General features: G+C 35.5%; 1 pseudogene; it reads left to right on the top strand.

Annotated features, from left to right (window-relative positions):
* The first annotated feature begins 20,906 nt into the window (after nucleotides 1-20,906).
* On the top strand, nucleotides 20,907-24,941 carry LOC129066836 (ATP synthase F(0) complex subunit B1, mitochondrial-like; annotated as a pseudogene).
* Nucleotides 24,942-25,194: the final 253 nt, after the last annotated feature.

The raw sequence follows: 25,194 nt of genomic DNA on the forward strand, positions 1-25,194 counted from the left end.
TCTTCACCTTCTCCACTTACCCAAATTCCACTTACCATCTCAGATTCAGTTCACATGTCATCTCAACAATGATATTTACTTTGATCTCAAGTAGAAGAGATCGTTCTTTCCTGGGCAATCTGACAGTCATGAATTTTGACACACTGTGCATACTGAAGTTGTGTGTTTAACTCCCCTGTGAGAGAGTAAACAGCTTGAAGATGGAGAATATGCCCTGTGTATCTCTAAGTCCTCACGGAGCCTTATAGAGTAGATGCTCAATAACACCAATAAATATGTGAATTTACCAATGTCTGTGTAAGAAGATTCAAGAAAAAAAAGAGTAGGTGCACAAGACTGAGACAAAATGATTTATTGTTCAGTAACTAAGACAGTCAAATATACCTGTTATTATTATTATGGATCGTAATATGTAAAAAGTATTCTTAATTAGGGTTGTGAAAAATTGGTGTAACAATGACTTCACGTGATCTTAGCCAAAAGGCTGAGAAACAATAATAATGACTTCAATACACACAAATAATAACGATATTAATTGCAAAGTCGCCAATTAACATTAAACACACCATGGAACTGAACTTTGTGACAGGAGTCTGTCCATTTTGAGACTTGCTGGGGAGCTAAATAAAGGGCCCTGCTTGCTTATTTTCTTAAAAAGTGTAGCAGTGAATAAAGAACAATTAAGAATATAGTCCCATGAAAAGCTTTGAACTAAGAAGTAATTCCAATTTGATTCAGCAAATAGTTTGAAATGTCTTGTATACATATTAAACACTTTGTGTTAACTTAGTGTGAAATAGAAAATTGAGATGGTAAGACACAGGACTTCCTCAAGAATCTTACAGTCTAATGAGCATACAGAAAACTGTTAATAGAATGAGATTACTGTTCCAGCCTCAAAGGCCCAGCACCAAATGTAAGAGGTCTGTGGAAGTCACCAGGAATCACAGTCATGGCCCCAGCTACAGTCCTCATCTGGCTGCCATCTGAGGCAGCCATGGTGGCAGCAACTCAGTCTCCAAAGGAACCAGAAACTTCCCATGGGACACCTTCCGTGGCTTCCATCTTCAGCTCCGGCTTTTCACCCTGTCGAACTGGAGCCTCTCAGGCGTGATGGCTGCAGCCGAATACAAAGGAAAAGCCCAGCTGCCTCCATTCCGCCAGCATTTGTGCTATCTCCACCCTTCAACTCGACTTTAATTTAGGCCAGAATGGTCCTTTAGAAATGTAATGCAACTCAATGAGGCACGTATGAAGTCTTAAATTTTTTTAGTAGCCACAATTTAAAAAGGTACTATGAAACTAGTAAAACTAATTTTAATAATATGCTCGTTTAACCTACTATATCCAATATATTAGCATTGTGTCATCAAAAATTATTAAGATGTTTTGAATTTTTTCTTTCTTTTTTATTAAATCATTTCTATTGTTATTCTACAACAGTGGTCCCAATTTTCCCCCCTTTGCCCTCCTCTGCCCAGCCCATAACACATTCCCACAGTCAATTCCTACCCTGTTGTCCATGTCCCTAGGTCACAAAGATATTTTGAAATTTTTATATTGTCTTTGAAATACAGTATTGTATTTTATGCGTACAGTGCACTTCAATGCAGACTAGCCATGTTTCAAGAGGTGAATAACTGTATGTACATAGTAGGTACCAAATTGCAAAGCACAGCTATAGACATAGGATATCCATAGAGAGACTGAGGTAGGAAAAAATACTCAACACAGTGCACTTGTTTTCTTTGTGGGGAAATTAACCAATGACTTCATTTCTATAAATGTTATACACTACTCAGATTTTCCATTTAAGAAATCATAAGAAAAGACAGACTCAAATAAATGCCATACTAGAGATGCAGCCCTAACTGCTATGGGAATATGAACAGCAAGGTTGCTGAGGAGAAATGGAAAAGAAGGGGTTGCAGGCCTTGACCTAAACTTTGAAAGATGAGTGGAATGTTAACAAAGAGCTCGGGTGGGGTGGGGGGGGGAAATCCTGACATAGTGCGTCATTTGCATGTTTTACAAAAATCAACTTGTATAATACATTCGCAGAGGAACAAGTGGTCCAGCCTGGATGTGTTGCATGGGAAAATATAGAAAAATATGAAAAGCAGGCTGGAAATTTGAATTCGGTGTTTAGGTGTTTGGACCTGATTTTAACAATTATAATTAAGGAGAAAAAAGAAAAAAAACTGCTTCCTTATCTTTGTTCTTTGACATATTAGAGATGCCTAATATCATTATGAAGCAGCATTTATTGTATGCTCCTGAGCTACTCTTCTCAAAATTTTCTAAGCATACAGCCCTCTTCTTCTATTGTGTTTTGAGAATGTAAACCGTGGGACTAGCCAATAGTTATTCCCATCCTCGGTGCCTTTACCTTTTAAATTTTATCTGAAAGGAGAGAATCAGGCCCATGATTAACCACAATGATTTTCTCTGGGAAATAAAATGAAAAAGTGTAAATATTTAGAAGTTGTTTTAAAATTGATTGAGTATATATCTAAACTATAATTTTTCATTTGATTATGACTTCATTTCTACCCTAGCCAGTTTAATTCTAGAAATTGTCATAAAATATTGTCCTACATGAAGCATGAGCTCATGGCCGACTTCTGGCCCCAGGAAGCCACAAGTTAGCAGCTTAATAAGTGCTGGACGAGGGGAGGATAGACACAGTTTATTGACTACTGGAATGTGCCAAGTACTAAGCTAAGTTTTTTGCATATATGTCTTGTTCATTCTTCACAATAACTCTATGAGTTGGATATTTTTTTTTTTTTTGATTCATGGTATGGATTTGGTTCTGAAATACATACATTCAACAAATAATTTTAAATTTTAAAATTACTTTAAAAATTTACTTGGGTGGTGAGCACATGGTTCAGTGTGCAGATGATGTGTTATAGAATTGTATACTTGAAATATGTATGGTTTTATTAACCAATGTCATCCCAATAAATTCAATAAAAAATCATTGAAAAATAAATGACATATGTTTTCAAAAATATTTGTTGGATAAACCAATGTTTAATAATTTATGCCAAGTCATACTTGTACACTTGGCAGACACAAAATTGAACCCAGATCTCTGGTCCAAGGACCATGATCCTAAACATGCTTTATTGACTGTCTGCAACATGGCTCATAAAATACAATATTGACTAAAATGAGGGGGTAATTGTTATTTGATAAATTTAGATGTCTCACATAACTGGGTCTATAAACTTAGCTGCCTACTAGCACATATAAATAATCAGCTGATACTGGTCAATATTAGTGATATAATTCATATTATTGATAATAAGATAAGCCTCACAAAAATATCAAGCAGTAAAATTTCTATTTAAAAAATTGAAATACAGTGTTGGAATTCACCAGATGACTATAAATTCTTCACTCTACTTTGGAATAAAAGAGCTCTGGGAGAGGGATCTAGGTGAAATGGATGTGGGGGCTTTGTGTCTGCTGCAGAGACGCAGAAAGGGTAATAGCCAAGGCATTCTGAGGAAGGAAAAGTTCAGGGTATTTGTTTTTCTTTTCCCCAGGCTCATATTTCCAGAGGCCCCAAACATAGGCCAAAAAAAAAAAGAAAAAAGAGTTGAAAGGTAAGGTTTAGAGATAAACGTGACTCATTTGTTCAGAGAAAGAGGTCGAGTTCCAAAGAGATAATGGGAAAGGAGCACTCTTGAGGAAAGGGGCCCAGGCTGGGTCAGGTTTTGAAGAGACATGGAAGCAAGTATCTGTTAGATCAGAAAAGCCAAATAGAGATTTTGATGGCAGAGAGAGCTTATAAACCGAGCAATAACTCAGAATTATTACTAAGAAATCAGTCATAATTCAGGAAGTCGGAGACAGCAGAGTATGACACAGTCTTATTTCCCAAATAGATAGAAGCCAAACTTGAGTATTTAACTTTCTGTGAAGAGATATTAAGATTAAGGTTTTAAAAGTACACAGACCAAAATAAACAGTATTTAAGATAAAAATCTTCGTGGTCTTACTAGCTGAAGCTAAAAAAAAAAAAATAGAAAGAAAACCAAAGGACAAAAGCAAAGCTGTGTCACACTGCTCTCAAAGTATCTGTCGGCAGAAAAACAAGCAAATGAGAGGCAGGAAATAAGTAAAATTAATGAAAGAATGATGCCAACAACTCTAACTTTAGGAAAAGTTATTGTAATGCCTCATTCAAAAGGAATTGTGATAAATAAAATTAAAGCATTTTACCCAGAGTATTAAATTTTTAAAGCAACTTACTAAAGAACCTGAAAGGATTTCTTAGTTAATTGTGTGTCAACTGAAATTTGAAATCATTTCCCATAGATTTGGAAATTATTTTTAAAAATTTAAACATCTTACAAATGCAAAACACCTATTACTTTTTTTCCTCACTTAGAAAACTCCCAGTCCTGTGTTCAGTTAGTCTCCATGAAATAATAAAGAGCAATGGCCCTAAGTGCCACCAGTCCTATAAGGTCATGGCCAATATCAGAAAGCAGGTGCATTTAACCTCTCCTCTAGATTCTTTAATTTGTTCTGTTATTTATTTTGAAGTGAGGGAGAAATTCGGAGAACACTTTCTTAATGGTATTTTATTCATGTGTTAAAAAGGAGGCCAAATACACCACCAATAATTGTTGGAACTCAAATATATCCTTAATAATTTTTTTCTGTTGTCTATTTATAAGAAGGGTAAAAAGAGAAGTATGATGCTACGTGTGTTTCTTTACATCCAAATCTTTGTCTCTGCCCCCCTCCAGGACTTGAGTCTATGTTTTCCCTCATTCATTATACTTTAAAAGTTATTCCCCACATTTTAATTGTCACTAAAATGCACCGGAGGGATCCTCACCAAACCAAAGAGCAGGGATGGAATTTGTGAGCAGTCTATCAGATTATGTCACCCATTCATCACTGGTGTTGACTTGAGTGGGAGGAAAATGCAGGTAAGGACAGAGTGTGCATGAGGCTAAGGGATGGAAGGGTAAGCTTGTGACTATTTCAGACATGGTAACATTTGATTGGAGTCCTCACCAGAGACCTTATTCCTCATTACAGAATGCTCTTCCATCAGCTGAAAAGGTCATTCATTTCAACCCCATGCTTCAGCTAGTCTTGGAACAAGGAGGGGAACCAAGAAATCAACTTAGAAATTAGATAAAGGTATTTCCACGACAGATTTTGCAGAATTGTTTTCCTGCCTATCAAAAATCATCAATAAAAATTTAAGGTGGTAAAGCAGGTATGAAAAGGAGTTCCTAGCACTTGTACGAAAGTAGAAAACAAGAGAATTCGTTTTGTGCCCCTAGGAACTTTGAGTAGCTAAAGCACTGGGTCTGTTTTGAAATGTAGAGGAAAAGGAAGTCAGGAAAATGGGATGGAGCTAAAGTGTGAATAATCCTGAGCTCCATGCAAGAATGTTTAGTCTGTCAGGAGTGAGGAATGAAGACTTTTTTTTTTTTTTTTTAAAGCAGAGACTTTATGTCATCAACTGCCTGTAGAGGTAATATGGACAAAATAATAGTGAAACCTGGAATTAATGCTGGCAACTAGGAAAAAATGCTGTAAATTTGCCATTAGTTATTTTGTCTTTACAATGAGAATGTATTAGGGGAAGCTAAAAGTTAGTGCTCGGATCATTTTATCTGAAAGCCCTTCAAAGAGATTTTCAATTAAATGTTGTTGTTGTTGTTTTTTAACTTAAAAGCACAATGAAGAATCTTTATTTTCTCTAATGCCATGATTTGGTAAATGTACTATTTGGAGTTGGGTTCTTCTTACAAATAAATTTCTAAGAGTTTTCAAAATAATTATTTCTCTTTAAAAATATGTATTTTTTCTTTTTCTTAATATTAAAGTATTTTTGAAACAGTTGAGATCAATTTCTTTTTTTTAATTTTTTTATAATTGTTCAATTACAGTTGTCCCATTTTCCCCAGTTGCTCTCTGCTGCCCTGCCCTCTTCCCCCACCTCCACATTTAACCCCCCCTCATTGTCTTTGTCAATTAAATGTCTTAAAAGCAAGAAAAAAGTAAAATTAACTTTACAGGGATTTCTTGTCAGTGACAATGGTCTATTTTGCTTATTCTTGTAATTCTAGCATCAATAAAAGCCAATGTCACCAAGAATTTGTTATTTTTAGGGGTATTGGCCCTCTCTTGGCTAAAGTTCTCAGTTGGAAAATTTGGGAAACCAGCCCATCTAAACAAGCTTGATCCTTCCCTGTTTGGCATGATGATAACAAGAATGAGCCAGGCAAATCTGTATTCACAGTTGACAGGCAAGTCTCCCTCCTTTCACTGGTGACAAGGGACGTAAGCGCCCCAAAGTCAAGCACAGTCTATGGCTACGGAACCTCCTCTCGTAGAGCTCCCTTTATTCCCTGCTATAAAATTTTTCCGAGGTAAGCCGGTCCCTCAGCAGAGGGTCTGCTCTCCTCTGTGCGTGCAGCAGGACGCCTCACACACAGGCTGCATGCGCTCTCGTCTTTTACGCTGACCCAACAGCTGACACCCCGCGTTCTCTCCTTTAGACTTAACGAAATCTCTGGTCTTTACTTAATAGATTAGCCATTTTTCCTTTTTTTCAAACATTTCTCAACATCATCAATAAATGCTCCCCCTGCCTGAGGGAATCTCAGTTTTCAGCAGCTGTGTCAGTCACCTTCAGACCCAAAGAATACAAAAGGACACCTGGAATTGCCTCAGAATTATGTGACCGTTTCCACCGGTGTGGTTTTAGATTCTAATATGATGTCAGACTCCTTTAGATGCTCAACAAATATATAGAGTACACAGAATCACAACTACTTCTTGTCATTAATTCTATTGTACATAAGACATAGCTAATTCATAGCCATTCTTCCTAAAAGTTCAGTCTCCTTAGTGTCCTTACGTGCAGTTTAAGAGTCTAACCTTGATTCTCTGAAAACTAAGAATTGAGATTTTTCTTCTGTTTATATAGATATAGCACTTAGAAATTTAAAAATTTAAAAGACAAAAAGGTGATTATTTTGGCTTGAATCCAAATGAATGTAATTACTATTAATTAATTAACTAATTATAAAGAAAAAGTCAAGGGCTTATTGAAATCTTTTCTCCCAAACTACATACAACCTTTTAAAAAGACTAATATTAGAGTAACTTTTCTTGTGATATAAACTGATAACATTTATACTTATGCAAATGACCTGCCTCAGCTGTTAGTGATATTTTTAATTCAAATTGGACATGGTAATATGTATAATGTTTGCATGGGAGAAAAAAATTAGTGATTGTATCATATTACACCTGCACAGTATTTTCATTTCTAGGCAGCTTCAAACAGTAAGATTGGGTCAGGACAGAAAGAATAGAAACAATACCTCAACAAATGTGGTATGTTCCCAGTGCTCGCTGTTACTTTAATTTTCTCCTCTAGTTCCTTAACATATGATGCCAGAGTGGTATTATGAAGTCTTGTACTTTCATTTGTGAAAATCTTAACCAAAAAATAACAAGAGAAATAGCTTTGTATCTGTCAACATCAAACCCTCATATTCTAATTCTAATGTTATCTTGTAAAATTCTAATCTTATTTTACATTTTTGTTTATATATTATTACCTATCCTGAGCAAAACATGGAAGACACTGTGTATTGAGTTAATGTGCCAGTGATTTGCTAATGTTTAAAAACCAGTCCTCTGGGGTAGAAGAGTGAGGAGCCCTAATGTGTATTGTTTGCCCAAATATTATGCTGTAAATTTTTCTGTCTATATTCCAGCTAAAGTTCTGGAAGCAAATTTGATGCCACCAATGAGATGAACTTGCAAAACACTCAGAATGGAAAAACTGAGTCAGGGACTAATTTTCTCTGCTGGAAAGCAAAGTTGTAAGGATGTGAGATGTTGCCGAAAATCATTTCACTGTTCCCTCTCCAGGAAGCTAGGTGCCCAGCATCCACTGTGGCAGCAACAGACACAGCTTCCTCACCCCTGGCAAGCAGCACCATTGGGAGCTGCTCTTAAACTCAACAGAGCCCACAGCAGGCTTACATGATGCACGAGAAGATTCTGGCACGTCAGTTCTGTGATGCTCTGAGAGATTTTCCTGGAACACTAGTTTAGTCCTCCACTCCTTCCATACATTTACAAGCCCTAATTTCCCTATGTTACATCCTTTATGCTTAAAATTTGCCACATATCTGGATTTTTGTTGTGTTGGTTCCCATGTACAACTTGAAATTTCCTCACTCTTCATACCTGGCCATATCCTCTACTCAAATGCCTGAATATCAGCTCAAATAGTAATTTATGAAATCTTCTTAGACAAACGTTTTCTTTTTCTTTTCAGAAGTCCTATAACTCCTTGTTCATCCACTCTAATGTTACAGGGATCCCAGCTATATATATATATATATATATAAATTGTTCTCATTTCAGGATTTAGGCAAATTCAGGACAGATGAGGTAGGCATAAGTAATATATCTGCATGTAGACAATAAAGTATGGGAAAACTTTAAGGGAAACAGGGGTAGGCACACAGGATTGATTAAATAACAACCCCCTCTTTATTAGAGGATTAAGTGATTTGGGCACAGTCTTCCTTCCCTATTTTTAACAATTTATGTCAAAATCCCAGGGGGAGAGGGAGCTATCAGCAAGCAAAGATAAATTATTGCTTCACTAAAATTCTGAATATTATTGGTGCACACATCATAAAGGCAAAGAGAAAGAATTCCCCTACTTTAGGTTATATACCTACAGAACCCGAGGACCATCAACTCTCCCAGCACGTGAGGGGCTGCATGTCATTGACACTAAATGTTCAGCAGGTGGTTAGACAGCAAGTTTGGCAAACCCAGAAAAGCCCTGTGGTAGGTGCAGAATTGAGTCTGGGGCTTTGGAGAATGAAAAGAGATACTGAAGTGTACACACACACACACACACACACACACACACACACACACACAAGCAAAACTTTGGATGACATGCAGTGGCTCATGTAATTTGCCTAGCAACATTTTTGAGCACATAGAGCCAAATATTTTCCAAAGAAAAAGAAAAAATGGAAAAAGAAATAATGGCACGTGGTTACTGTCACCAAAACACCATACTCCAAACCCATGTGAGTACCCTCTAAGGAATCCTAGAAATAGCTAAAGAAAATAGTTTTGGTGATGGAGAACACGACCAAGGAAGTAATGTTGGTTAAAAATATAATCTACATTTATTTCCAGGCTCATGTGGCCTGGCATGAAGACTGTACAAGTAATGGGTTTCATGCAGTGATATGAATGCGTGTGATTTTCTCCATCTAATCTAGCCTATAAACTCATTAAAGCTCAGTTATGAATGCCACACAATACCTAATACCTAACTGGTAAGCAAGATACATATTAAATAAATGAATACCTCTTTTTTCTACACATTTTCTTCTCTACCAAACACTCACACACATACACAAGCCCTGGCAACACCATAAATCACATTAATTCAAATTTTACTTAAGTAGAAATTGCAAGAATAGGGTTTTATAAAATTTTGTCCTAAAAATAACTCAAAGCACTTCTAAATTTATTTTGTTATATGTAAATCACAATACTTTTCCTGATAGTAAAAGTGTAGTGATTGCAAATTTTATGTTACAAATGAAAATTTGGTATCAGTATTTTTTCCATTTATATAATAGCTATTTCACTCCTGAAATATAAGTAGAGAAAACAAACAACTTGACACTGTTTTATGCTAATTTCTATAGAATATACTATGTTATAGAATGCCCACAATAATTTTGATTGTTTACTTTGAAAAATATTTAGAGCTGTTAAATCTATTATTTTAAAGGGTGTACGTATACACAGAAAGCAGAAGGTCTTTTTCTCCTTTACTGAAGTAATTAGGGTTCCCTTTTGAAAAATAAAAAAGCAAGTCAGTACATTGGCAAGTCCAATGAGTACCTTTAAATATTAGCTCTGCTGACTTCAAAAGAAGCCAGTTGATGCCATATTATGCCTTTATTGTCTCAAGAGATAGCAATCTTGTATCTATAAAACATGTTTACCTTAAAGACCATGTAATGTTCTACTGCTATAATTTCTTTTTTAAAAAAGGCAAAAAAACATAGTCTAAGGCAGTAGTATCATTATATGAATAAGTATCATCAGCCACAGTGAAAATCTTTCATTTGACCAAATTTGCATTTTTTTTTAATATTTGCTAGTAATAGTAGCCATTTAGTACTATGGGAAATTGTATATATGTACAGAGTCTGGCAGAAGTAAGGCCTGCCTGAGTATAGGGTAATAATTTGGGTGTAATAACTTATAGTTTTAATTTGAGCATTTCACCTAAAATGTCGTATGGTGTGCTTGAGTGTGATATTGTTATGCTACAGAATTATATGTTTATGATTTTGCAATAAAAGATTTTGTAATATAAAAGGTGCTTTAAATGTTCTAGACCCTGCATATATATGTATTTTTCGTTAAAATCATATTCTAAGAAGTTCTTAAAAATAATAGTCTCCAAAGAGGGGATTCTGATGAAGCTTGAATCAGAATGACAAAAAAAAAATAATCTCCTAATCTCCTATCAGACAGAGAGTTAAATAACAACGTTATTAGAGACTTTTATGATTTTGGAGGCAAATTTAATAATGATTTAAATCAAATGTTAAAATAAACCTCTAAGGAAACTTACTTCATTTGGGAGAAAAATAAAGTTTCACCAGTAACCATAGTGAGTTGATATTATTACAGTTGTTTTTATAAATTGTTGCTATGACTTTTTTGACTTTTGGGCTTGATTCTACTTCAAATACAACAGATGGCAACGATTACACTTTTGTAACTTTTTTCTTGAATAACTAAATAGAGCACAATAAAATAAACAAGCTTATACACCAGAGAGTTTTGTCTTGCTTCACATTTTATTAAAACTAAATGGGAACAAAGTAACTCAAACCAAAAACTAAATGAGACCTCCATGTATCCGAAACTTTACTCACAAATTTTAAAATATTAAAATATTCCATTTTTACTTCCCTCATGGTTTCAAAAGGACTAAAACAAAAGAAAACAAAACTTGTAAGGAAGAAAGTTTGCAACACTGACAGCTCAAATCAAAGCAAATGTTAAAGGCCTGGGAGAAAGTTCCTCTGTATTTGCCTCGCTTGCTACAAATTTTAAGAGACCAGATTTAGCTGGAATTAAAATCTGAGGGAAAAAAAATCTTTTAATGAAAATCTGATTCCAAATAGTTTTAAATTTATTTCTTCCTATTATATGATACTGTTCCATACTCAGACTTTCTCTCCCTATGACTTCTCCAAAAATATTTGGGTAATTTTCAAAAAACAAACAAAGTGTACATTTTTAAATAAATTGATTTTATAAGGATTATTTACCAAAAATGACATAGTTGATGGGAAATATTCTCTCCTATTAATAATTAAAGCACTTAATTCAATGTCAGGGAACAAAGTTTTATTAGCAGATATTTAAAATGCTGATGTGTGCCCTTGGGCAAAACATTTTTCATTCTTCATTTTTCCTATTCTAGTAAATGAAGACATAAATTCTTCGACAAAACAGAGTTTGTAAATCATTGTCAAATGCTGAAACATTATAATTAGGTAGGGACTTTAATGCATCATAATATCAATGTTAAAACTATCAGTCATCATTATTTCACTGGCATCGATGAGTCTTTTTTAAACAGTGTGTGGAATGGTTTCTAAAGTGCCAAGTGACCTTTATTAATGATCTCATCATGATTTCATTTTTTTGTTAACAGCTTGAGTATTTGATGGAATAAAGTGTTCTGACTGAGCAATACCCAAAGAATTTGCCTATAAAATTTTTATTTTAAAAACAAATCCTGCAAAAATTCAGCAAGTGACTAGTTAAAGGAGATCAGCAAAACAAATCTTAGTAATGGTTAAGGTCTAATTTTTTTAATAATTATTATCACTATTACAAAACCAATTAATTACCAGGTATTGCAGACCAGAGGCTACAGATCCAAGCACAAAAAGGCTGCAGTTTCATATTCATGAAATTTTTCCTTATTATAAAAATAATACTGGAAGATTACTTTTTTATATTTGGAAAACCAGAAAGAATAAAACAAACAACAAAAATAAAAGCATTTATAATGCCCAGAAACAAACTATTACATTTTTACGATGTATCCTTTCAGGGTCCTTTTTTTTCTCTGCATGTCCAGGAAGTCCTCTATTTATATACGTTTGATTCCCAGGAAATGTATTTAAAAATACATAAAATTTTTACATATTACATATAAATAGATCAGGTTATATTCCCAAAGAATCAATTTCATATGCACACCACACACATATTACAAAGCCTACTTATTACAGTTTAAACGGGCCCAGGTGTACCTACCTAGTCGATGAAAATCTCCAGGCACACAGAGACCTCCAACAAGACCTTACTGGGACCCTACTGGCAGCGTGCTTTTGACCAGAGCAGGCCTCCTGCCTCCATCAACCCTTTTATAGGGGACAGAAGCAGAAGCCCCTCAGCCCGTCTGGCCTGAATAAGCTGAGCATCTTGGATGAGAGTAGGGAAAAGAGGCTATTCCTCCCTTGCACACACTCTAACCTAATGGGCCTTTGTCAGCCCTGTGCACTGTGACCACCACCATGATGGTCCCAACTTGACTGTCTGGCACCAAAAAATCAAATGCCTCCTGCCATTCACCATAGTCCCCCAGTTCACCTCGCCTCCCACCATGCACCTCCCTGTATATACCAAGCAGGAAGTACAACAGAAGCAAAGATTCAATTGTCTCTTCAGCTTGCCATGGGACTTCATGGAGACCCCTCAGCAAAACAAACATGAGCATCAGAAGAGCAAGGCAGGCTGGCAGACTGAGTAAAGGGTTTGTTATGAGGCATGGGACCAGCAGTGCCACAGAATGGCAGAAATACACCCTGAAGACTGTGGCAACCTGCTCTCCTTTCCTGGGACCCTAACATTTAAAGCCTCAAAGCATGCAGCAAACAATCAACTCATATAAAACTGTGCAAGTAAATTAACCATAGAAATGTGCAAGTTGTAGAAATGCCATATGATAGGTTTGTATATTGATATAAATATTTTATATATTCATGTCTGTATACATATATAAATACATGTACATTTGACTGTAACATTAGATTATAGGAGCTTATTTTTTAAAAATATTGTCTCCCCATGTTGTGCATTGCACTGTTTAAAGTTATTCTCAATATTTTTTCACAAAAGAGGTGCTCAAAGTATACATATTTCTATTTTTAATATCACTATCCATCAACTATCTGCTTATTTTCTCAATTCTGAATACATATATAATGGTGTTGGAATTGCTAACCTGCACTTTAATGAGAAACAACGTTATTAACTACAGTGCAGTGTTTATGTATAGTTCCTTCAGCACTTAGTCTCCTAGTCCACTCATTTTTAAGTAGATAATTTTTCCCAATCCCTTCAGGGAAGTTATGTTACAGGTTCTTTTTTTAAAAATAAATTTATAACCCCTTTACCCATTTCTCACCTCACCCCTGCCTCTGGTAACCCTCAATCTGTTTTCTGTATCTATGAGTTATTTTTTTGTTTTTAGATTCCACATAAGAGAGGTCATATGGTATTTGTCTTACTCTGACTTATTTTACTTAGCATAATTCCCTTGAGGTCCATCTATGTTGTTGCAAATGGAAGGTTTCACTCTTTTTTATGGAGAATATATATATATTCATATATACTGCTTTTTCTTTATCAATTCATCCATCAATGGACACTTAGACTTTTGGGGTTTTTTCCCCTAACTTGGCTATTGTAAATAATGCTGCAATGAACATGAGGGTGCAGATACCTTCTTGACTTAATGTTTTTGTTTTCTTCAGATAAATATCCAAAGTGAAATTGCTGGATCATATGGCAGTTCTATTTTTTAATTTTTTGAGGAGACTCGATACTATTTCCCACAGTGGCTGCATCAATTTTATTCCTACCAACAGCATGCAAAGTTTCCCTTTTCTCCTCATCCACATCAACTCTTGTTATTTCTTGTCTTTTTGAGAATAGCCATTCTAACTATTGTGAACTTTGATTTGCATTGTGTCTTTGATTTGCATTTCCTTGGTGACTAAGGATGTTGAGTATCTTTTCCTATCTCTTTGGGCCATTTGTATATATTGTTTGGAGAAATGTCTGTTCATGTTCTCTGCCCATTTTGTAATTGGATTGTTTGTTTTTTTGCTTTTGAGTTGTATGAGTTATTTTTTACTTTGTGGATATTAAAACCTTATCAGATAGATTTGCAAATATTTTATTCCATTCAGTAGGTTTCCTTTTCATTTTGTTAATGGCTTCCTTTGCTATTTTTGCATAAGATTTTTAATATGATGTAATCCTACTTATTTTTGCTTTTGTTGCTTTTGTTTTTGCTTTTGATGTGTGATTTAAAAATTCATCACCAATACCTGTGTCAAGGAGCTTACCACTTATATACTCCTCTAGGACTTTTATAGTTTCAGGTTTTATTTTGAAATCATTAATCCATTTTGAGTTAATATTTGTATATGGTGTAAGAAAGAAGTCCAGTTTCATTCTTTTGCATGTGATGCCCAGTTTTCCCAACACCATTACTGAAGAAACTGTTCTTTCCCCATTGTGTATTCTTGCCTCCTTTACCATATATTAATTGACCATATAATAGAGTTTATTCTGAGTTTCTTTATTCTGTTCCATTGACCTAGGTGTCTTTTTTATGCAAATATCATATTATTTTAACTTCTAATGTTTTATATAGTTTGAAATCAGGGAACATGATACCTCCAGTATTATTCTTCTTTCTTTCTCAAGATTTCTTTGCTATTGGGGTTTTTATGTAGTTCCATGGAAATTTTAGGATTATTAGTTCTATTTCATTGAAAAATACTATTGGAATTTAGATAGGGATTGCAATGAATCCATAGATTGTTTTGGGTAATGTGGACATATTAACAATATTGATTATTCTAATTCATGAACATGGAATATTCTTTCATTTATTTGTACCTTTTTCAATTAATTTCATTAATATTTTGTTTCATATACAGGTTTATCACCTCTTTAAATTTATTTCTAGGTATTTTATTCTCTTTGATGCAGGTATAAATGGGATTGTGTTCTTATTTCTCTTTCTGATACTCCATTATCAGTAGAAACACAACAGATCTTGTATTCTGCAACTTGTGAATTTGTTTATTAGCTGCAAAAGCCATTTGATGAAGTCTTTAGACATATGCATATGTATGTAAAACATTATGTCTTCTGGAAATAGTGACAGTTTTACTTCTAATTTAGATGCCTTTTTTCCTTGCCTATTTATTCTGACTGGTACTTTCAATTCTATATTGAATAGAAATGGCAAGGGTTGGTATCCTTGTTTTATTCCTGATATTAGAAAGAAAGGTTTTCAGTTTTTATTAGGTTCCTGATATAGGTGAGATCATATAGTATTTATCTTTCACCCCCTGGCTTATTTTACTTAGCAAAATGCTTTCCAGATCCATCCATGCTGTTGCAAAGGGTAGGAGTTCCTTCTTTTTTTCTGCTGTGTAGTATTCCATTGTGTAAATGTACCACAATTTTTGATCCACTCATTTAATGATAGGCACTTAGGCTGTGTCCAGCACTTTGCTATTGTAAATAATGCTATCAACATTGAGGTGCATAGGTTCTTTTGAATTGGTGTTTCTGGTTTCTTAGGGTATAATCCCAGCTGCAATAGCTGGGTCAAAAGACAGTTCCACCTTCAGTTTTTTTGAGAAAATTCCATACTGTTTTTGACAGTGGCTATACCAGTCTGCATTCCCACCAACAGTACACTAGGGTTCCCTCTTACCATTGAGTATGATGTTTACTGTAGACTTGTCATATATGACCTTGATTATATTGACATATGTTCTCTCTATACTCATCTTGTTGAGAGTTTTTATCATGAAAGGGTTTGGGGTTTTGTCAAGTGTTTTTTTCCTCCATCTATTGAGATTATCATATAATTTTTATTCTTCATTTTGTTAATGTGATGTATTACACTGAGTGATATCCAGATGTGGACCATATTGCATTCTTGGAATGAATCCCACTTGATCATGGTGTATAATCCTTTCAATATATTATTGAATTTTGTTGATAATTATTGCATCTATGTTCATCAGTGATACTGGTCTATAAATTTCTTGAGGCTTCCCTGTCTAGTTTTGGTATCAGGGTAATACTGGCCTTATAAAGTGAACCTAGAAGAGCTCCTCCTATTCTATTTTTTGGAAAAATTTGAGAAAGATTAGGATTAATTCTTCTTTGAATTTTTGTAGAATTTTCCAATGAAGCCATGTGGTCCTGGACTTTTATTTGTTGGGGAGAGGGGTTAATTATTGATTCAATCTTCTTACTAGTAATGAGTCTGCTCAAATTTTCTATATCATCATGATTCAGTGTTGGTAGGTTGTATGTTTCCAAGAATTTATCAATTTCTTCTAGTTCATCCAATTTATTGATGTCTAATTGTCCATAGTAGTCTCTTATGATCCTTTGCATTTCTGTGGTGTTATTTGTAACATCTTCTCTTTCATTTCTTATTTTATTTGAGTTCTCTTCTTTTTCTTGATGAGTCTACCTAAAGGCTTATCAATTATGTTTTTCTTTTTGAAGAACTGGATCTTCACTATCGCTTTTTCGCTCTCTATTTCTTCATTTGTGCTCTATATTCTTTCCTTTCTTCTACTAACTTTTGGCTTTGTTTATTATTTTTCTAGTTCTCACAGGTGTAAATTTAGATTGTTTGAAACTTTTCTCATTTCATGAGTTAGGCATGTGTCACCATGAACTTTTCTCTTAAAACTGCTTTTACTATATCACACAAAGTTTGCTATGTTATTTTTCCATTTTTTCATTGTCTCAAGAAACTTTTTCATTTCTCTTTTGAGTCCTTCTTTGACCCATTGGTTGTTTAGTAGCATGTTATTTAATCACCATGTATGTGAATTTTCCTATTTTCTTTATGTAATTAATTTATAATGTTATACCATTGTGGATGGAAAAGATGCTTAACACAGTTTCAATCCTCTTAAATTTATTAAAACTTGTTTTGTGCCCTAATTCTTACTTGTATTAAAAATTTTATCTTTGAATCATCATCACACCCAAAGGAAATTTTATCCCTACAAGTGATAATAAACTTCACATTAAAACAAGACAGAAAGAGCTATTGAAGGAGGATGAAAGTACCTACTTAAATATTCTTGATATCACAGGGCATGATCAGCTAGGATGGTTCCAAAAACTATTCTCAGAAGGACTGCACAGGAACACACAGATGGAACTGCTGCTTAGGAAACCCAGGGGAGCTCAGGATCTTTCCAGCTCTTATGGGGCACAAGATCATAGAACAGACACTTCAGTTATCTTTTCCTTAGTTTTTCTTTTTTTAAGATTTGTTTGTGGATTAAATCAATCTTTAATCCATTCTTTCCTCAGTACTTGAGAGAGAGAGAGAGAGAAAGTTGTAGATGAAGACAAAAATAAGCCAAGGAAAATATGAACAGAGAACAGAGAAAGGAAAAAGAGTCCATGAATGATCTCTGGGGAGAAGGAGCAAGAGAGGTAAGGGAGCAACAATGAAGTGGGGAAACAAGGGCTTCAGGAAGGAGAGGGGTGGTCAAGCGTTAAATGTCTCAGAAAAGTCAATAAAGGGAAGAATACAGAAAATTGTCAGTTTTCATTTCAGTTCAGAAAAGAAAGTAGAAGCCTGATCACACTAGACATGACAATCATAAACTATTCTTTTCAGAATCTTGACAATGAAGGAAAGAAAAATGATGGCATCTCCTAGTTAACTGATGTGTAGAGTTCTCTTCTGAATATTGGAAAAGGCCCTGGGATCTTTACTTAATGAGTCATTTCCTCCTTCAGTCCACAATTCCCCAACAGAACTCATACAAGCCGCCCCTACCTGAATAAGCTTCATTGTAAACAATTGTGTCAACCACACCTAGAAAAGGACTATAGTAAATTCCTCAAAGGTGTGTGATTTATGTAGCTCCAGAGACTATTATAGTGACAGACTCTTTTTGAGTGTTCAATAAATGCTTAGATCTCAATTTGATTGTAGATCCTTCAGGTCACCATACTGAGAAAAGCTCAAGGAGGGTTTGGGTTTTTCACTGGGGGGTTGTTATTTTGTTTTTATTTTAGGCAAATGGAAATTTAACTTTCCTATATACAGAGGAAAATGAAGCAACAAAGGGAAACATACAGAAGAAAATGAGAGTTTACGGGTGGACTAAAGGTCACTGAGGGGGTGACAGAAGACGGGATCCAGGATCTGAGTGGAAGGACAACCTTTCCACTGGAGAGAGGTTCAGCGGAGATAAGGATATATGTAGATGCCGATAAATGTCTATGTCAGTGTGAATGGGAAGATTGGGGGAGTGACGCAGGAAGGAATTTGAAAGAGTTTCAGTCTATGAAGTAAGTGGTCAGGTTATCTTCTGAGTGTGAGGAGAGGACATGGCACAGACTGACTTGAGTAGAGCTGTGATGGTTTAAAGTAGCTTTGGGGGACGAGAGGTTGCTTGAGATAAGTATATGAAAGTAGTCTCCACATTATGAAGGCTTGCACAAACTTAGGCTCTCAATATTATATATTGGTCATATGATGTAATTTAAATGCAATTGTAATGAGAAACCATGCTTATTAATTTAAATATATGAAGACCTCTAAATTCTATGAGAAAGGAAAAAATTAAATAATAAATTATAAAACCTATGAGTGTTAAGTTACAAAAGAAAAAAAATAAATACTGGGGGAATTCTTCAACTGTGTCAGGGATCAACAAATGTAAGCTAATAATGTCACTATTTCTGCCTTTCAAATTAACAACTTTTGTTTTTCCATAAAATTATCACATGGGTAATACATGTTCCTCTAATAAAAGAAAGATTAAAAATAGAAATGCCACCACAAAAAAAGTAAAATCACTCAAAATTCAAATGTGCAAAGATATTCACTATTTAAATTTTGATATATCTGCATTCAGATTTTTTGCCATGCACATAAAAGAAATTTTTTAGATCACATACTTTTCTAAAAACTTCCTTCTTTTACTTAGTATACTGTATACATTTTTCTTGTTGATAAATATCCACATAATTACTGTTAATAGCTATTTACCATCTCGATATAATAAAAATTATATAATGAATCATCTTTTGGATATTTTTATTATTTATAATTGTTACAATTTGTTTTTGTTACAGAAAATCCTTCAAGGAACAGTTTTCAATGTAACATCTTGGTGCATCTGTATAATTATTTTCCTAAGGGAAGAATTTTTAAGTGAAATTTTTGAGTCAAAAGACTTTGCCCATTAAACACTTTGAAACAAGTGTCAAGAATGGTTGTGCCAATTTTTGCTCCTAAGAGCAGTGTGTGTAGTTTATTATTTTCCTACATCCATGCCAGCTGTTGGCATCATCCTTTAATCCTTGCCAAGATAATACACAAAATATGCTGTTACTTAATTTGTACTACTCTAGATACAAGTGAGGTTGTAATTTTTAGAAAAACATTCCTTAACAGTCATGCGTATTTTTCCTTTTCTAAATTGATTATTAATATTCTTTGTCTACTATGATGAATATTTTTAATCGTGATATTATTCAGTGCTAGCATCATCTACTGTAGGTAAAATTTCAAATTCATTAACTCTTCCCCTGGTTGTGTCTCATATCTGTTTGATCCAGTCATTGAGTTTTCAACTTGATAATTTTATTTTTGATTTCTAGATGTTTGGAGCTTTTTAATTCTGCTGGTTATTTTACAATCCTTTTCCCTTCATGATTTTCTATTTTATCATTTATGTTTGCAAATCATCTATAAATATAATTTTAGATTATCAAATTCTTAAGAACGTAAATGTTTTTTTTTTTTTCTTTCATGCTTGGTGGTTTGTTTCATTTTATATTTGGTGATTTTTAAATGCGATCTTCTCTTGAGTAGAGGAGCTACAAAGTTACATTGCAAAGAGCTTGGATTCAGGGAGGAGAGCAGCATAATGGCCATTTTGTAATATATCGTAAGCATAACATCACTACTCTTTTTCGGGAATGTTCTTAGCCCTAAGAAACCTGTCAGGGAAGATGCTTACTGCCTTACCTTTGTTTCAACTGAAGAATCACCCTCGGCAGATATATGAACTGGGGTTGCTGTGATGCTTGTACCGCAATCTGTGCCTCAGGAGACTAACGAGTTGTGACACTGTTGCTCCAGGCTCCTCAAGACACTGCCTTCCCTCTGCTTTTAAATTGCATAGATTTCTCTGACGTGTTTACTCAGAACAAAGGAAATGCCTGCATGTCAACCTACAATAATTTTCTTAGAATATTTCTTGAGTCTACAAACAAGACATGAATTCAGGGTTCATGCCTCCAAATTTTCTCCCTGACTCTGAATCCGGCTTGTAAGGGAGTCTAAAAGAGGCTTTGAGAAAAAAGTCTTAACCAATTAATCTTTAATAAAATCTGTGGCACAATCATATGAAAAGTCTGACTTCCCCACTCAAACACAACATTTGGAACAGTCCCAGGGAGCACCCATTAAGTTAAGAGAGAAAGGAGAAAGGAAGCAAAGAAATAAATCAGCTTGTGACCTGTGGGACTGGCAAACAAAAATGGCTAGAAGCAGAGTTCAGATGCCCTAAGTTTTTAAGAAAATATTACTTAAAAAACCAAGAGCCTTGATGAAAATATATATATATATATATATATAGATTGATTGAAACTTAAAAACACCCATGAACCCCTAAACTTTCAAAAGTATGAGGCAGGTTTTAAAGGCTACATAGCCACCAACAGCCATTTCAGATATGGCCAACGAGAATAATGGACGAGGAAATTCTTTCAGAGGGCAAAGCAAAGCAGCACAGAAAATACCAGGTAAGAGATTCACTCCTACAGAGCAGACCTGGAGATGCCCTGGGCACTCTCCCCACCACCACAAATAGCAGGTCTTCACAGATTTGCAGCACGGGATTCCAGCAGGTCTACAGACCCGCGATATTCAACCTTGTTCATCTCACAGCACACATAAACTAATTGCTAAAATACTGTGGCGCACCAAAAAACGTACTTTTTGCCAATATGACAAAAAAATTAGTATGATTTTGATTCATTCACACCTGATGGCTATTGTGTTGGCTATTCATCATATTTTATTTGACATTCAAAGGGAAAAGAGGGCCACGTCCCAAACTAAGAGTCAGTTATTGCATGTTTTTAAAATTTCTTGCCACACACTGTTGAAAATTGCTGTTATAAACCAATGACTTCTAAGGGTCTTTCTTCCTTTCTTGTTCCCAAGAAGAGGTTTACTAATATTATCTTGCCCTGATCATTATTGCTTATCAACAATGGGAGTTGAAGGGAAGGAGAAATCGCTTATTATTTTAGTTTACAGGTTAAAAGATTAAGAGGAGGCGTATTTGAGTTTGATGGGAAAGAGTACAGAGCAATGAGGCCTTAAACTGCCAGCCGGATGCGGTAACTTCGTGGACTTCACGCCATCTCCTTTGAGGATGGGATTAATGTGTTCTCTGTGTGCAGAGGTGGAAACCACCTGACCTTTGGTGTCCAGAGGACAGGCAAGGGCAAGCAAACATTAATGGCTATGCATGTGTGCTATATATTCCCCAGTGTCTCTTTAGACATGGACTGTCTTTAAAGTTATATCACCTGTTTAGAATGAAGGAAGGTCCATCCACATGTGGATGGAATTGATACATGCTGGATTTAGACCTAACCCCAAATATGTCTCTTGAATATACTTTCCATTATCTGTATAACTAGGAGCAAAGGATTCTGAGATAGTGTGGTCACACTGATGGAAGGAGATGGAATTCCTGAGTGACAGTTTTTGGGAATCACTTAACCTGCTTCAAACTGCAATGAGAAATAAATCACGAAGATTTGTTATGGCAGCTAATGTCATTTACTCTGAATAATACGGAACCGATTACTTAGCTGCTCCCAAACCAAACCATACCCTCTCACTGGACCAATGAAGTATAGTCCACCAAAGACATTAAATTTTCAGAAGAACGTTTCTGGAGGGCCAAGAAGAATGCAACAAAAGCAGCAGTAGACTTAGAACATCCTCTTAGAGATCCCAAGAACTTTATAAGGCAAATGATTTATCGGCTCTTGGAAGAAGGTGGGGACTGTGGGGGTAACCGTGTGTGACATCACCAGAGTGGATGTCCCAGACTGAACAGGGAATGTGAGCTCATGTCTTCAGACCCAGACTTTTTTTAAAAAAGTTAGATCATACTTTGAAAGGAAAAGCAGGCCCATGGATGATATATTGATCCTGGTTGGAGCTGACTCAAGATACGTAGGGAGTTACCTCACGCTTCAGGACTAGTGAGCTGTGGAAGGCACTAGAGCAGCAAGGCAACTGAGGTAGATGTTGCGAACTTTTGGAAACTTAAGGATTTACAAAGATGCATTAGGGATGCCCCTGGGAGGAATCTGAATCATAGTTTGACCACACGATGATGGGAGTAGAAATTTTCAGACTTAAAAATAGAGTTGCGGAAATTTTGTAAGTCTTCCTTGCTTGATGATTGTTTGTGGTTTAAAAGCAACAAATTTATCAGTTTGGACTCATGGCAGCTTGCATGCCTTAAAACAAGTCTTTTACTGTGTAACATGCCAAGTATACTACAACAACAAGAGTTGAAATTTGTACACTATAACTCAAATGTACAAAAAAATGCACTTTTAAAGTCCAAACATGATGTCATCTGTCTCAAGTTTTCATTTCTTCTCAGTAGATTTAAAAAATCTTTTAAATACTTTCAGTGGAGCTTGATCTTTTAGGGTCAAAAGTTTCTTTTGAGTGTTAATAACTTATATTTTCATTATATAAACTCAGAAATTTTAATTATTCCCTTGCTCATTCTTCCTACGTTCCTCACAAGAGAGCCTATGGCCTTAGGGAATTAAACCACCTTCTCCTGCAATCACATTTAACCCAACTAGTCACTGAGAATTCTCTGCCCATATCTGCGAAGATGGGCTTGGACCTACCTGGTTCATTTGTTCTCTGGGCTAGCATCAAATGCTAAGGTCCAGTGCTTCTCCATGGCACCAAGACAGAATCTCTGAAGCTCCCTCATACAATCTAATTCTTTTAAGCAATTCTATGTCAGCCAGCAGCGTATAGGGAACTTCTGGGTTACCTAAACACCGCACCCTGGCTATGGGGATTTTAGACCCATGTATCGATCCCATTTATCTAGACATTGGCCTCAACCAATTCTAATTTACTGACCTGCGTTATCATTCTCAAACCACACCGAATGCAGTACTCAAAATTTCCCAAGGTATATCCAGAGATGAAGAACAAAATTGCTTCTCCAAGATAAAGAGTTAAGATAATAGCACAATTCTTGTAGACAAATATATGGCGATGATTTTTTTAAAAATAGTAAATATTTTGCCCTAGGATTATTTTTATAACAAGTACCTGGTATTCTTGTTAAGAACTCCTGGAGCCATCAACAAGGTGTTTGACAGGCTTAGCGAAGTGCCAATTGTGTGATAAAACATTCCTGTTGGGAAATGTGCTCAGTACCATGTCTCCAGCCCCTCCTTCTTCTAAGGTAAATACACAAACCTTGATTTCCTATATTTCAACCTAATGTTATTTACTGAGTGATTTGCCTTTTGCTTATTTTTTTTCAAAATTAATATATATGCTTATTGTAGAAATTACAAACGATACAAAAATATTGAGTACCAATGCAATAAAAAACATGAGTGTCCTCATCTCTAAAACAGGGATTATCATGGTACCTATTTTATAGAGTAGCCAAGATGATTCAATAAATTAAAACATGTAAAGCACTTTTAATGGTGCCTAGTTTTGAGTAGTTTTTCAATAAATGATAATTGTAATAAATCTTGTCAATTTTATTGTGATTATTTTTACATCTAGGTGGAAGACCTAGGATAGTTACTGAAAAAAATAGGCACCTAGGCGAGACTTGCAAGCAATCATCTTGCTCCTGCCCCTGACAGACTATCGTCCAGGCCACTGGGAAGCCAAGACCCCTGAGAGGACCCTTGCTAACCAGACTGTGTCAAGTAGTACTTTCTGTTGCTGCCACGGCAGCCCCCCCTGAAGAACACAAACCTCTTTGGTCCAGGGGTATTGCAGGCATCGAGGACCTTCCATGCTGGGCCGCCAAGCCTTTTCCCTGTACCACTTCTTGCTGAATATAGAGAACAAGTTCATCACGGGTTGATCCCTGAGGTATTCTTCTAGTTTCTTTATCCTAAAACCAGCATAACAGGATCCTATGTGCTCGCAACTGGGCTTATGCTATATTTTCCATCCAAAGAAATACATGTGGTTACTCCAGAGACCATTGCTGCCATACCAACAACAGTATTGCTTGTCTACGTAGTTAAAAAATATGGTGCCTCTGCAGGGGAATTTGCTGATAAACCCAATGAGCAAAAAATTGCCCAGCTAGACAAAGCAAAACAGGCTTCCCACCAAAAACATCCAGGATGTGATTGATTTGGAGAATCAGCAGGCGCTGGTTCAAAAGTGCCATTACCTTTTTGATGTTCAGGAAAATAAGACTGCTGTGGCTTTGGAGGTTGCTTACTGGGAATGGCTGTACAGAGCATACACGAAGGTAAAGAATTACCTGGACTATCATATCTCGATGTAGAATATGATGTGTTGGAAGAAGCAAGAGCACACAACAAATTGAGTGGAGAAGCACGTGGTGCAGAGTATCTCTGTACAGCAGGAAAAGGAGACAATTGTCAAGTGCATTGCAGATCTAAAGCTGCTTGCAAAGAAGGTCTAAGCACAGCCTGTCATGTAACTAAATCTATCCAGTTTGACAATTAGAAACACTTGACTGACAGAGTGGAAACAAGGGTGCAATAAAAGTTTTCTCTATAACCTTCTACTGGAGTCCAGGTTACCCCACCTAAAAATGAAAAACTTGAGTTTCATCTGACAGTATTAAAACAATATATTTGCCAGTAAGATGTTTCTTGCCCTTCTAGCTCTGCATTTTGAATCCATGATCACTTTTGAATACGCAGTTTGCTTTTAATAAAATTTGGTATATA

The sequence above is a fragment of the Pteronotus mesoamericanus genome, unplaced genomic scaffold (assembly GCF_021234165.1).
Source record: "Pteronotus mesoamericanus isolate MK-2021 breed Mesoamerican mustached bat unplaced genomic scaffold, CSHL_Meso_final contig_20, whole genome shotgun sequence".
Lineage (NCBI taxonomy): Eukaryota > Metazoa > Chordata > Mammalia > Chiroptera > Mormoopidae > Pteronotus > Pteronotus mesoamericanus.